The sequence below is a fragment of the Pogoniulus pusillus genome, chromosome 44, assembly GCF_015220805.1.
Source record: "Pogoniulus pusillus isolate bPogPus1 chromosome 44, bPogPus1.pri, whole genome shotgun sequence".
Taxonomy (NCBI): Eukaryota; Metazoa; Chordata; class Aves; order Piciformes; family Lybiidae; genus Pogoniulus; species Pogoniulus pusillus.
The window spans coordinates 219,620-226,498 of NC_087307.1; positions in this window are offsets into that span (position 1 = coordinate 219,620).

Here is a 6,879-nt window from a genome sequence, read left to right on the forward strand (position 1 = left end):
TCTTTGCCCTCTTTGCCATGTTTGCTTCTCCCCATAGCAGAAGGAGAGAGAGCAGGAAAACATGTCTGGGCAAGCCAGGATATGTATAAGCCTATTTTGATCTATTAAGGCCTACCATGATGACAAAAGCAAAGAAAATAGTCCCTACCTCATGGCAGCTGCTCCACGTGGTGGTGGTGCTGGGATGCTGCTGAAGCTTGTGTAGTTTAAATAGAGTATGTAATCTGAGAGAGACATGGACATGGGGAGGCAAAGCCTTAGTGCGAGAACAGAGTTCTTTCTGTGGCTCTCAGGATGATACTGGATTGGCCACAGCCACCTGGGTGAAGCAGGATCCGGGCTTGCAGCCTGGAACAATTCAATGAATGCTGTGCATGGGGCCTTGTGTGGGAGTATGAGGGGGCCCAGGTCCCCCTTAAACAAGACCATAGGAACAGAGGCGCATCCCAGGGTTATTGCTGGGTTGCTCAAAGGCTGTGCAGGAGACCAGAAAGGCATGAGCTTATACCAGTATGATACGTAGAATGTCAATCTGTTTATTGAAGCTAAGAGTGATACTTATGTAGTGGATTCAGTACAAGGGCATGTACTTTTGATAGGCTCCATCATTAACTGTTCCCAGGGCTGACCAGCCTGACCCCTTCAAGGCCCCCTTTGTGAAGCTAGCTACAGACAACAACTAAGTTTCACAGCTTCTCTGCCAGCTCTCCCAAGGCCACTTCCCTGCAGCTGTGCTTCTTATGAGTGACCTTAGCCTTACCCTGCCTATTCTCCTCATTTCTCAGACTGCTCAGTTCTGCTCAATCCTGCTGAAACCCTGGCATCTCCCCCTTTCTTTTAAATATAGCAGATACTACGCTGCTGATCATACCTCATACACGTTGCGCTCCACATGGTAAAGATACAATGATCATCAAGAAACCAACAAGTGTATATGCAGTCGTATCAACCAGGCTTCTAAGCTATCTGTTAGTCCCCAGTCTCTAAAGATCTTGTCAAGCCAATTCCAGCTATCTTCTTTCTTGAGTCTTGGCGCACCATCTTTCAAGTGCTGGATGTTGGCGTGTGTCGATTCTGAATGGTCAGACAAGTTCATACAACACATAGCTTCAAAATCGTCACACCCATGGCCTTGTGTTAGAGGCAGAAAGTCGATGGCAGCCCTGTTTTGCAAAGTTGCATGTCAAATGCCATCAATGTCCAATAATAAACCCAAGTGAGTTTTGCTAGTAGCATTAGTTTGTTTAGCAAGACAACAACTAAGCTTATCTAACAACCCCAAAATGTTTCCCACTGCTATCTCTGGTGCTAAGAAAGTGGCAGTGAATCGCTATTCAAAAGACCAAAAATCCAGATGATGGTCACAATCATGGAAGAGTGTGTGTGTATACATTTTAAGAGCCCTAATGTGCTGCAGGCTACATTGCCTGCTATAACTACTTGCCGGTGGGACCACGGTAAACATGTCCATAAAACCAATATGGCTGCAATGAGCCACGTGAGTCTTCAGAACAATTCAATATGAATTATGCCAAAGCCGTTTATTGATCATGATAGCCCAAATTTATACACTCAGCCAGTAGAGCACAGGCCTACACATTATCATAATTAGTCAGGGACTACCCACCACATCTGCATAAGTCCACGCCTTGCTATTCTCGTTAGCGAAAGTCCATTATCTACCCCTGCTGAGATAAGGTGTCCAGCTGCATGTGAGAACCAAGGTCTGTTGTTACAAGGATCTGCCTGTTGTCTCTTCTCTGTGCTCCATTCCCACAGCTCTCTTGAACCTACACTCCACAACTCTTCTGCATTCTGCATTCCCAACTAATGCACTCCTAAGCCAGCAGCACCAAAGGCAGAGATTGCCTCTTTGCCAGGAGAAAAAGATCAGAAACCTATTTCCCCAGAAGCTGGGAAGATTCATCCTTTCCCCTCAAGCTGGGAGGATTCCAGCCTCAGAGTCCACAGGCAGAGATGGCCAAAAGTCTGGACATTCGTATAGGCTGTGATACAGCCCCGGAGGGTGTCGTGGAGGGGATTTCTCTTATTCCTCCCCTGTTAGGGGGAGGTGAGAAATTAATTTGAGGTGGTATTAATTTTTTATAAAATTATTTATTAAAATTAGTATTTACAAATTTGTACCACCCCCAACCACTATGAAATCAGGTTCGTAGTGCAGGTTTATGAAAACAGCTTGGAATATATTTACAGGGATTGGATTATTAACTGGAAATATCAAATTATCAACAACTATAGACAGAGAGAAAGATTCCCTTAGGCTTAATGCCTCTTAACAACTCTACTGTCTGCCCAGAAAGGGCTGAAACTGTGTGTGCTCTGAAGATAGAGGTAACTTATATTACAAAGGAATTAAAGCTTGCTTAAATGTGTTGCTCTTAGGTATTAATTATTAATCACCCTCCTTGGATTGTGTCACAGTGTGTGCCCAGTATTCGGGTCTTGGTGAAGCTGGAGTCTGTCCCGGCTTGAAGGGGGATGATAAGGGTTCCCAGTCTCTGGGGTAAACAGGATTTCTCTAACCTTCTCTCCTGGCGAAGTGGTCTCTGCCTCGGTGCTGTGCTTCTGGATGCTGTGTGTGTCCAGGGATGATCAGCTGGCAAGATTTCTAGATGCAGGAGAAGGATCTGTCTGAGCAGCTTCTAACATGGTCTCACAGCTAGCAGGCTGTGTTTATAGGTTTGCAGACAGTCTGAAGGTCTGCTGGCTCTGGATCTTTCCAGACTTACAGGGCAGCTGGCAAGCAGTGTGCTGGGCTGCAGGGAGACTTGAGCTCCATAGATAAATGCAGGATAGCAGCCAGTCTGTATGGCTGCTCTAGGCTTAGGCAGGGGGCTCTCGGCTCCCCAGATATGTATGAAGTACAGGCCTGCATGCGCTCTGCTTCTCAAAGGGTTCGCAGACAGCTTAACTGTGCCTTGAGATCAATGCAAGAGGTCTGAGCCTCAGTAATATTTGCAAGTGAGGCCTGATCCTGTGTCTAGACATGCAAGCAGGTCAGGGCAGCAGGATGCTGCTATGTGGATCAGACAGCTGAGCGTGATCCTTTGAGTCTGGATGCTCTGAACGCTCTGAATGCTCTGAACCTCTGAACACGTGGTGCACCTTTGCACCCCTCTTTATAGACTCTGAGCCGAGATTCGTGGCTCATTTGGCCATCTAAAGTGACCAATCAGGCTGGCAGTAAGCCCAAACCTTACCTTAATAGGCAGTAGCTGTTTGCCTGGACCCTCCCAATAGGGGTTCACCTGGGCGGACCCCAGGGGTACATGGACTGGGTGTGTGTGTGTTACACAACCTGTTTACTGCCATAGGTCCCTGGCAGAAAAACATGTCCAGGCATGTAGAGGCACAGAGAAGCCTCAGTTTTGGGCTGCTGCCCCTCCACCACAGAGGGTATTAATAATTAATAAGAGTTGTGAGTAAAAGCTTTAATACCTCTGTAAATATCTGTTGCCTCTGCTGTAGAGCAGAAAGAGTTTCAGCCCACCCTGCTGGGCAAATAGCATAAAGATCCCAAGTGGCATTAAGCTGCAGGGAAAACTCCTCTCTCTGTTTGTAGTTTGAATGTTTGCTAGTTAATTAACAAATTTCTGTACATATTTTTTCCTAGATTGTTTTCATAACCATGTATCAAAATTTAATATTAATATACAGTGGTTGGGGGTGGTGAGAGTTCAGAATATTGAGATTAATAAATTTATATTTTTATATAAAATTATCTCACCCCATTTAACTTCTCCCCTCCACCAAACAGGCGCAGGTACTAAGAATCCCTCTCTGTAACAAAGAGATTATAAAAAATGGACTCTGTCCCTTTAAGAATGAAGTGATTCTTCTCTGGAGAAGATAAACTGCAGAAGCTGCAAGGAAAAAAAGAAAGAAGGAAGAAGGAAGGAGGGAGGTGCAGGGAGTGGGCCCCTGCCATTCCAGCAGGCTGGTGGGGATGCTGAGGGCGAATCCTGCAGGGGATACCCCTCCCATGGGTCTGATGACTCCCATGGCTTCCATCGCCGGTTTGGCTTCTCCCTCTTGGCTTGTGACTGTCCCAAGTAGAGCTGTTTTGGCTCAGCAGATTCACTGCTTTGTTCTCCCAAAAGGCTCACCCCTCCGTTCTCCCAATCCTCCATCTTTGCAGATGAAAAGTTAACTTTCTACACAGATGAATTTTAGCTGCAGACACTTCAGATGGCAATTAATCACTCAGCACTTCTATGGCATTTGGCTTATCAGAAATTCCTCAAACACCTTTGCAGCTGTTTAGCTGCTGGCTTCCCATTACTTTCCCAATCTTGTCTTGAAAGGCAAACTTATGACTCTTTGAAGCCCTGGTTTCTTTCATCCCTCGGGGCTTTACTCATCACATCCCAGGTGGTTTTAAGATTACTCTTTTGCACAGCAAAAATAACTTTTTAAAGTTTCACTGTCCCAAAACACATCTCTCACAGAGAGGAAAAGTTCTGGAGAAGCTCTTTACAACATTTTCTTCCTCCCCCTTCTCGTACCTCAGCATCAGATTCACAGCTTGCCAGATACAGCCTCCTGATGTTTACCGCCCCCATAAATCTTCTCCTGCTTCTATCAGACCTCCGTTGTTAAAACAGCTGGCTTAAATCTTAAATATCCCCTTTTTTGAGTCCACAGAAGCAACTGAACTAAGTCCCCCTCCTTCAGAGGAACACCCCTCTTTTCCACAAGCTGCATTAATATTTTTATGGCAGCTCTTTCCCACTGTGAATGCAGTGACATCCATTGCTCGCCCATAAATTATATGTGGACCCAAACCCTACCTATCTCGGATAGGCCTGGCTACCTTCGCCCGCTAGTGAGCCCTCCTGTGGACTCCAAGCAATCTGTGTTTTGGCACTCCCCAAAGTCTGAGAAGCTGCACTGTGGATCTCCAGATGCCAGGTTCCTCAAACTCTGAGAAGGCACATCAGGGGTGACTAAATGCTATGTTGCTCAAAGGCCATGTGGAATATCGGAAAGACATGAGCTTATGTCAGTATGATACATAGAAAATCGATCCGTTTATTGAAGCTAAGAGTGATACTTATATAGTGGATTTGGTACAGGGGCGTGTACTTATGATAGGCTCCGTCATTAACTGTTCCAAGGGCTGACCAGCCTGTCCCCCTTCAAGGCCCCCTTTTGCCGGCATTGCATCTGGGATAAAATGACTCTGGGCTCACCAATATGGTTAGATGGTCATCCTCTGCTTTATTTCCATGTTAAAGTGACTTATATGCTTTCTTGCAAGAGGCGTGCACAGCTAACTTACCCTAAGATTGGTACATGTGGATAGCTCTCTCGGGAAAGCACAGACATCTCTGTATACCAAAAGGAGCAGAGAAACCCTTGGTGAAAGAAAAATCAGGCTCAGGTGCCCCAGGGATACCTCTGCTTCTTCCCCAAGATGACCATTCCATGTCCCTTGCATTTTCGAGTGTGAGCCCTACTGGAAACAGTCCTGCAGCTGATGCCCTCAGTTCCTTGCCACCTGTCCCTGAGGACACTTGGAAAATGAGCAGGGCCTGCATGCCCCTGTGTGCAAAGACTGGAGGAAGAAAAGAGATCAGCTGCCCTTCCATCACAACAGCAGCAGGCATTCAGGGTTTGCTCAGAAGAGGAAGAATGAAGAGAGACACTTACCTGCCTGAACCATTCAAGTGGGACAGTGACATGGGACAGCCCCTTGTCCTTCTGGATGTAGAAACTCAATTTTCCTCTGCAGAAGAGAAGGAAGAGGAAAAGAAGACTTGTACTGGAGTTCAAATGAAGCCTTTCTCTGCCCACAGCTCCCTTCCCCTCCTGCAGGTCCTGTCTTCTCTTGCAGAGGAGGGAGATGCTTTGGTGCTGAAGGTAATCAGGTGCCAATGGAGCGTCGATGATCTAGAGAAGATTAAGACAACCAAACACCTGCTGAATGCTCAGCACCAAAAGTGAAACTTCTTTTGGGAGGAAAGCTCTGTCATTCCTCTGGTCACAGAGGGCAAAGTCTGCAGCTGTAATCTAATAGGTCAATAATTATCTCGTGTGAGGCTTAGCTTTCAACAGTGAAAGTAGAGATTGAACTATGAAAGTTTAACTCAGGATTTGGTTCTCACTCAATATCAGAAATGCTTTGTCTGTGAGACTGACTCTTGTTTGTGAGATTCCTTTGGGAATGGTTGCAGGGTTTTCATGGTATTGGAGAGACAGTGTTTGAGAAAGCACCTATAAAGTGGAGTAATTCTGCGTGTGGAGAAGGTCATTCCTTCAGATGAAGTGCTCTTGGATTGGCACTGGATTTGCCTCTTGCTGTCACTTCTCATGGCTGTTCCTTCCTTGCCATCCTGTGGCAGTGCTAAAGGCAGAGCAGGCACAAGATGGAGCCCAGTCCCCATGAGAATTGAGGAATGAGCTGGTAAAGGGAGGCCATTTGGCCCTGTAGCTGATTGTTACCTCCCTGCCAACAGGGAGAGCAGGAGTGGACCTGGTAACAGCCATATCCAAGGCTTTGCCAAAGGCTGCCACAACTCATGAGCAGCATTGCCTACTGCTCAGTGTTACCACTCCATGTGCACATAGCCATGGCTGTTGTCCAGGTTTCAGCTAGCAGAGAGCACCAATCAGCTCAGGCAGCTGAACAAGCTAATGGGGCTTCAATATCTTGCTGAAGTCCTGCCTGCTGTATTAGGAAATGGCTGGCATGGGGCAAAAGATGATGTGACTTGGAGTTCAGGTTGTGACCTTGTTATGAAATGGGATAGATGCATAAAATAGTATCATTGAATAATTATGTTTATTGTTTTTGATATTAATATTCTGGCAACAATTATTTAATCTCACCACAACCTTACTTTTAATCAGGCTTTA